Consider the following 8,824-nt stretch of genomic DNA (forward strand, 5'->3'; position numbering starts at 1 on the left):
GCAGCCCATGGGCTCACTTGAGCCGATAGGTAAGACTTGTTTTGGCCAAAGATTGTTTTTGTTTTAAGTTGCCAACATTTAAAATGTAGGTGATTTCATACAAACACCTGGATTCCTTGCTGCTCTTGCAAAATCAGAAGCTCTGGCAACACTTCTGATGAGCTGTCATCACTTGAATAGTCCTACTTTGAGGCAGGGCACTCCAACCACCAGAGTTCTACCGATGCCGACGCAGGTTTTTGTAGGACCTGAAGCTTATGTAACTTGGGGGTGACCACTCTAAAAAAATAGGTCAACTTAGCATTTTAGCAATCCTATATAATAAAGAGGTAATATGCAAATTGACCATCACTCCAACACACAAGATGGCCACCCCCATGTGGTCAAAGATGGCCACCCCCATGTGGACACAAGCTGGCCACCACAAGATGGCTGGCAGGGGAGGGCAGTTGGGGGCAACCAGGCCTTCAGGGAAGGGCAGTTGGGGGCAACCAGGCCTGCAGAGGAGGACAGTTAGGAGTGACCAGGCAGGCAAGGGAGGGCAGTTAGGGGTGACCAGGCCAGCAGGGGAGGGAAGTTAGGGGCAATTGGGCCAGCAGGGGAGCAGTTAGGTGTCAATCAGGTTGGCAGATGAGTGATTAGGGAGTGATCAGGCTGGCAGGCAGAAGCGGTTAGGGGCAATCAGGCAGGCAGGCAGGTAGGCAAGAGGTTGGGAGCCAGCAGTCCTGGATTGTGAGAGGGATGTCTTACTGCCCATTTAGGCCCAATCCCAGTGGGATGGGATTGGCCTAAACGGGCAGTCGGACATCCCTCAAGGGGTCCCAGATTGGAGAGGGTGCAGGCTGGGCTGAGGGACACATACACCCCGTGCACAAATTTCATGCACTGGGCCTCTAGTTTTAACTATACAATTGCTAGGGTTCCTCTAAGGACCTGAGCAAGTGATGGGTCTCAAACCCTGTATGTCATGAGCTTCCACAATCAATCCATCTCAGGCCTCACCCCTGGCCTCTGGCTTCACCCCCAGCCTAGTGCCTGCGTGTGCGTGTGCTGCCTGCCCGCCCCAAGAATCGTCTGTCCGTGACCCCTTGTCTATATCTTGTGGCCCACAGTTCCTGCCACCATTCCAACCCTGATTTCTGGTATAAACACAGCTGGCACTGGCTCTGTGAGGTAGGCCCCACCCTTCCTAAAACTCTAGTAAATGAACTGAAGGATGACTTCATTTATTTTAAAGGGTAGTAAAAAGAAGTCTTTATGCTTTATAATCCCCTCTCCTTTGCAAGGTTAAAAGGAGAGGAGTCCACGCGCCTACCTGGAGTTAATATAGAAAGTGATTTCTTACCATCATGGACATCTAGAAACAGCACAGAAAGAGTGAGGAGGACACTAAGCCACTTTCCATCCCATCTGGGATGCTCATTGGCTCCCCGATTGTCCATTGGTCTGTAAATGAGCTTATTCTGGGGGGAGGGATGGAAGGGAGACATACCAAAACATGTTTTCCAAGCAGTGGTAAACAGTATTGCCACAATTAGATTAGGAATGAGATAACCAGCAATACTTATTGAGCACGGCTGGGTATTAGACTACCTCCCGTGTACCCAGTACTGTACCAGATGGCACACGGTGGCTGCTCTGCGGGTACTTGCAGTCTAGTTTCAGAAACAGGCAGCCACAGAAGACAGTTAGATGACAGGGAAATGTCAGAAAGACTTGCAGGAGTTCAGAGGCTGGGTTGGGAGGATGTTTCTGCAACAGAGGTGACCACAGGAGCCTGGATGTGCAGGGAGCAGCACTGAGGAAATTCCAGATAGGCAGAAGGGCCTGGGGACCAGGAGGTCTGAGTCTGGAGGGCCAGAGGATGAGCTGGGAGCAAAAAGAAATAAAAAGAAAAGTAGGTAGGGAACCCATCAAGAAGGGACTTGAATTGTAGTTAAAGGTCTTTGGATTGTCTGACTCAGTGATAAACAATAAATATAACGAAAGTTCATGTGGGCAGTGCTCTTCAGCTTACTGAAATAAACATTGTGACTTAGTTCCATTTCATTCTTACTTCTACTCTGCATCACATGAGACAGGTTTATTCTAGAAAATCTGGAAGATAGCAAAATCTAAAAGCTGCAATTCATCAACCAGTGATAGCCACTATTAACATTTTGGCATGTTTTCTTCCTGTTTTATTTTATTTTTATAAATCTTTATTGTTGAAAGTATTACATATGTCTCCCTTTTCCCCCCATTGACCTCTCCCACCCCCCTCCCCTTCCTGTTTATTTCTAAACATAATGTGTGGTTGTTGTTTTTTTCAAAAATGGCACAAGTGTATCTATTTTTACTGTCAATTTATATTCTTTGAAAACATGATTTCCCATTCCCCCTTGGAGCACCTGGGCCTGGAATGGGGCCTCAGCCGTGCCCTCCACCTCCAGACCATGAGCGAGCTTCCGGCCTTCCTGAAAAGGTGTAAGCAGGATTCCAGCGCTCTGCACACAGGGAATGCACTTCCTGAGGGAGTGAGTATAGAGGGGGAGGGGAAAGGGCAGTGCGGGGGCGGGGGGGAGGGGGGAGGAAAGGGGAGTAAATCACCACCTGCTATTCATAAAACTAAATCAGAAGAAAATATCAAGGAAGAGAAAAGAGATATTAGGAGGGCAGGAAAACACAGAACAGAGAAACCATCACGTGAGGAAAGTGATCTAGAAACTGACAGCAAAGGTGTGCTTGGACCAGACACCACGTCCCTCAAGAAATGGGAGATGAAAATGTAGAGATAATCGAGGAGATGATGGATCAGGCTGCCACTTATGCCCTAAATGACAGTGAACTACAGAAAGCCGTTGACTTGTTCACAGATGCCAAAGAGCTGAATCCTCACTTGGCCATTCTGTATGCCAAGAGATCCAGAGTCTTCACCAAATTACAGAAGCCAAATGCTGCCATCAGAGACTGTGGCAGAGCAATTGAAATGATCCTGATTCAGCTCAGCCTGACAAGTGGTGAGGGAAAGCGCACAGACTTCTGGGCCATGCAAAGAAGCAGCCCATGGCCTTGCCCTTGCATGTAAGTTGGAATATGATGAAGATGCTGGCGCATTGCTGAAGGAAGTTCAACCAAGGACCCAGAAAATTGCAGAACATCCAGAAAGTATGAGCAAAAATGTGAAGAGTGAGTGATCAAAGAAAGACTGGGAAGGGTTAAGAAGGCTCCGGAAGAACATGAGAGAGTCCAGAGGGAAGAAGAAGCCTGAAGACAATCAGGAGCTCAATGTGTCTCTTTTCCAGGTGGCTTTCCTGGGGCATGCCTGACTGGGAGGGGGCATGCCTGAATGGCAGGGATTCCTGAGCTCAATGAAATTCTTAGTGATCCAGAGGTTCTAGCAGCCATGCAGGATCCAGAAGTCATGGTGGACTTCCAGGATGTGGCCCAGAACCCTGCAAAAATGCCAAATTATCAGAGGCACACAAAAGTTATGAATCTCATCAGTAAATTGTCAGCCAAATTTGGAGGTCAAGCACAGTGCCTCTCTGACAAATAAAGCCCTCACTGAAGGAAAAGCAACTTAGATCACCCAATGGATGAAATTCATTCAGATGATGTTTTCCTACTAAGAATTACAAACTTTAAACACTTTTAAACCATAAAAATATTTTTAAACAAATAAAAATAAAAGGGTGTGTTAATCCCTACTTTTTCTTTATTAAAAAAAAAAAGAAAAGAAAACACAATTTCACTAGCTGTGTAATATTCCATTTTCTTGGCAAATGTTGTTAATGATTGCTGTCTGTTGAACATTTAACTTGCCTTCAATTTTTCAGTATTATAAATAATGCTGCAGTGAATATTCCAGTCTTTATAGATTGGTCTGCACCTCTACAGCTACTTCATGATATGACATTATTAGAGCAAAGGGTGTGAGTATTTTTAGGACTCTTTTGATATATATATTGACAATTTTTTAAAAGGATTTTGTCAATTTACCCATTCATCAGGAGTACAAGAAAGGGCTTGTTTTCCTGCATCAGATGTACCTTAGAGTTAACTATTATTTTTTAATCTTTACTCGTTTGATAAATAAAAAATGGACTCACAGAATCACATCTAAATAATCATTTTTGTCACTTGTGTGTTTGAAATATTTTACATGTATTTTATTAATGTATTTTCCCATGAATTATGTTTTGCTCATTTTTATTGTTACAAAGCACTTGTCATTTTACATTTTAAAATCTCTTAATATATTTGATTGCTGCTTGTTATGTTTTAATTTTGCTTGATATTTTGACCAAAAAATGTTTTACATTTTATATAATTCAATCTACTGATATTTCCCTTTGTAATTTCTTTCACTGATTAAAAAAAAATTACAGTATCCTTTTCTACTCTGAGATCCCTTATGTTTTCTTTTGGATTTTTTTTTTATGGTTTCATTTTTACATTTCTCTGTTAATCCACCCGGAATTAATTTTGACATGCCTTTACCTTCAATGGTGAAAGTAAATATAATCTGAGACTTCTCCCAGGTAGTCCATTTTCCCACCATCATTCATTAAATAATTCATTAAATAAATTCATCCCGTTAGCAATGATTTGTAAAGTTCCTTTGTCATATACTCTTGTCTGTGTTCTGGAATCAGCTTCCTGGCTAGCTTCTCTGTGTTTTACTATTTATGCCTTAATTGCTGTAAATTTGCAAAATACATATGAGAACTTTTCGTGGTTTCAAAGATATTGTGTGCATGTGCTTTCATAAATAATTCTATTTGAAAATAAAGACAATTCATTTCTCTTGTTTCTTTTTTCCTAGTTATTACTCATGTAAAAGACAGCTTGTCATGTAAAAGACAAACATTCTGAGAAACATGTCTGGATTAAACCTGAGAAAGGATCCTGTGATTCTGTGCCTCTTCTTTGGTGAAAATAAAATTAAAAATAAAAAGTGTGGTCTGGTTATTACAGTGGAACAGTCATTGCATTGGGAAAAAAAATGAAAACAACAGGGCAGTGAAATCTTAAAATAAGCTTGCTTTGATTTAGTTTTTAAATTGGAAATGTGCGTTAACCTCAAGGAAACCTGCATCCCAAAGCTGAGCATTGGAGGTAGAAAGTTCGGATATTTGGAGCTTTACTTTCTTAAACCAAAACCTTTGGGGATAAGCAGTGAATGTAGAAGTGGAGAGGAATGCGCTTCTTAAGAAATGAAGCATGAATCGCTGGCTATAAGTTGAACTTTGTCTGCTAGGGCTCAAAGTCCTCTCTGAAGTGGCACAGCAATGGTGCTGCCTACCACCTTCACAGCGCCCTCAGTGTAGGATCACTATCAAGGATCTGGTTCTTCATCTGATACATTATAATAACCTGGCTATTATTTAACTGGAAAGCAACAAAGGGAAGCTGTAATATAGACACATGCCCAGGAAGGTCTGGTGACATGAGAAGGAGCTTACCTGTCAGTCTCACCTGAAAACAAGTCAGTGGCCAGAATAGGCGTGACCACTGCACTGCAACAAAGGGAATTCTCTCTCCCTCCTCTCTCTCTCTCTCTCTCTCTCTCTCTCTCTCTCTCTCTCTCTCTAGTGCTCGCGCGCGCTGTTTGTGCCTGACTCCTGTCATGCAGGGCTTGCATGCTCTGCATTTGCCCACGTGACCTATAGCCATGCAGACTCCACACAATAAACGAATGGACTTTAACTAGCCTGATGCTACGTTGGACCCAACCCCACCATGGAAACTCTGGACACTGGCCCTGCTTTTGGCTCTGCTAAGGCCCCAGCTGCATATTTTCCAGGACTGGTTTAAAGATAATGGGACTTTGCAAACCGAAGGACGTAACTCTATGAAAACAAAACCTTTTACCACATCCCATCCTTCTATGAGGCCTCTGGAAATTCTTATTCTAGCGTTACCCTAAGAACCCCACTCCCATTAGTGATAGAGAATTGCAATTCATCCAAGCCTCCAGCACCACATCCATGTATAACATACTGCAACCACTTTGCCTTGTAGCCTTTGCTATCATCACACGTTACATTACAGCTGAGTCCAACCAGCCTACTTGGTCACCACATGGTGCCTATGAGGCCCTGCTCGTTCATTCTCCTACAATCCTTGCACCCCCTCAACTAGCCTTAGGAAATGAGTGCCCTGGTTCACAAGCCAACTCTGAGCAAGCTGTGAGTCAGGGCAACCCGTCGCCATCACTAGGAAGCAATCAAGGTGGCCCTCCTCTTAGATGAGGTAACTCAGTCTGCCTCAGCTGCTCAGTTTTGAGCTCTTGCAGGACAAGGTCTGTGCTTTATGTATCACAGTACTATCAATGGGTGGCATCTGACCGTCAGTATTTACATGCTTCTTGAATAAATGAATGAATTGCGACATTCATAAGATAGTCAGTTACCAGGGGACTGAACTAAACAGTAGTTAGCGTCGGTTATACTCATGATCTTAGCAATTTGGACATTTCTACATAGCCTAACTATGTATGTGATTACTTTCATCTAGCTATGTATTTTGAAAAGCCCCAAAAGAATGTCAAAAAACTACGTGTGGTGAGCAGTATCGCATCCTCGTCTTCTTGGAGCTAGAAGGCAGCCTCACAGTTTTCTGTAGGTGATTAAATAGGATGGGGGGAGAGGCCTGTGCATGGGAGCAGGTACACAGATGTCGCCATTGAGAACAAACACTGGTCTGGGAAGACAGACCCATGAGGCATCCGATTTTCTTTGCATTTTCTTTGGGTTATGTTTTCAAGGAAATAGATGTTACTGAGGAATGTATAAAAAATGAGGAAATTGGTTACATCTAACCTCCTTTCCAGCCCTGAAATTTGTATGAATTCAGGACAGTTTGTCCCAAAATGGCCATGATTTTTAAAAATGGCAGTCCTGAGTGAGGAACCGGCCCTCTTTATGGTGATTAGTTGGTTTTCCTTCATTCACAGCGATTTCCTCACGGCTTTATATACATGGTAAGTACATATATGACCCCACTGCACACCAGACATTGACCATCACTAAAGTATTGCAGGTGCAGAAATGAAACATTTCAGAGGCCAGCCAAACCATTAATTACATCAGAAGGAAGGCTGTTCACACTGATTCCATCTTAATCCCAGGGTTGTTTAGAAAAGGATGACAACCTGGGCTAACAGAAGGCTGCCTAAAAAGGGAGTAATATTCCTTAGTAGAGGGAATCCATGGGGCCACTCTAATAACCTGGGAATGAGACAGGTAGCTAATATTTACTATCGTCTGGAAAGAAATGCAACTAAGGCATCAAACTCACCAAAATCAGTTTACCTTTAATAGCCCAGGTCCTTGTTTATGTTGTTCATTTGTCAGATCGTTAAAGACATGGTTATACTCAGCAAACCCAGGAAAGCTTCGACTCAGTCGCCGTGAATTCCAAATAAGGAGTGTCTGAGCTTAATGAAACTGCATTACAGATTGAAATTCATCTTTTCATGATTTGTCGTAAAACTTGGGCACAGAGCCAGCCCTGGTTACCCACTCCTACAGCCTTCATTTTGTTGGTTCTGAGGCTAATTTTTAACCTCAGTCTGAGTTCTTTCCCTTGATTCTGGGTTCCTAGGCTGGATTTTTGTCCCCTCATACCCTGAGCTGCTGTAAACTCGTAAAATGCACATTAATTTCAATATTAGCCTAAGTAAAATAAGTAAATCCCACAAATAATGGATTCCAGAAGCAAATGGGAATTTTTTTTAAAATCTCCTATTGTCTGGATTAGCCCAAAGGCACCCGTTTACCTGCAGAGAACACACGGCAGCTGCAGGCAGGAGAGACTGGTGGTTAGGAAACCAGGCTTTGGCACTAGATAGAACTGGGTTTAACCTCAGCTCTACCTGTGCTTTAACTCTCTGCGCTCTAGTGTCCTCATCTGTGAAATTGGTGAGAATGTATATAAAGACCTGGGCCCACTGCCCAGGACACAGACAGACTCATGAAATAAGGGCTATTCCAATCATCAGCAGTAAAGAATTCCTTGTACGCAGGCATTAAGTGCTTCCCTTACATTAAAGAGGGACAGAAAAAATAAAATCGCTTTTCTATTTCCCAGCTGCTAACATGTGAACAGAGCTTGGAAAATGCTTTTATGCTGAGGACAAGGAATAGTTAAAATATTAGATAACCCAGACATCCATTCTGTGAATCAGGCCTCCCACTTGGGAGTCAGCACTTGAAGCAGCACAGCTCTCTCTAGAGAGTTATGTGTAGGAAGCCACTGGAAACTAGGCCAGTCAGGTGGACTGAACAAAAGCATAAAGCCGTTGCTGGAAGCCTGCCAGACCCACTGACTTAGAAGAATGACACCCAGGACACGTGGAAGATGATCATTTCAGCCACAGTTCTGTGAGGCTGGGAGTGACTTCACTACCTTACCACCCAGCTCAGCCCCGAGAGGGAACCAGGAGCCCCACTTCTCACCTCATTACCAGGAGCCCACCCAGACTTGACAAAGGAACATCTACCCAAAAGTTCAAGGATAGGTTGGTTTTTGGACTCAAAACACATTTTCCTAAAAAAAAAAAAAAGTCATCACAAATAGTTGTTAGGTGTTTTGTGTGTGTGTGTGTGTGTGTGTGTGTGTGTGTGTGTGTGTGTGTTTGTTTTTCTGATCAGATCTACCAAAGACTCCATAGTTAAGGGTGTCACCAAAGGGTAGCCCTGAGTCTGAACCCTGAAGCCAGTGGCTTGCTTTCTTCGTTTCAGTAGCTGGACAGCAAAATAAAGCTTCCCAGGCCTCAGTTTTCTCATATGTAAGGTGGAAATGATAACACTTCTATCTCATTGCATAGTTGCAAGAA

The 8,824-nt window shown here is 43.2% G+C and overlaps 1 pseudogene; it reads left to right on the forward strand.

The window, feature by feature from the left end:
- The first annotated feature begins 2,363 nt into the window (after positions 1 to 2,363).
- LOC103294063 (hsc70-interacting protein-like) lies at positions 2,364 to 3,538 on the forward strand (annotated as a pseudogene).
- Positions 3,539 to 8,824: the final 5,286 nt, after the last annotated feature.

The sequence above is a fragment of the Eptesicus fuscus genome, chromosome 5 (genome assembly GCF_027574615.1).
Source record: "Eptesicus fuscus isolate TK198812 chromosome 5, DD_ASM_mEF_20220401, whole genome shotgun sequence".
In the NCBI taxonomy this organism is placed as follows: Eukaryota; Metazoa; Chordata; class Mammalia; order Chiroptera; family Vespertilionidae; genus Eptesicus; species Eptesicus fuscus.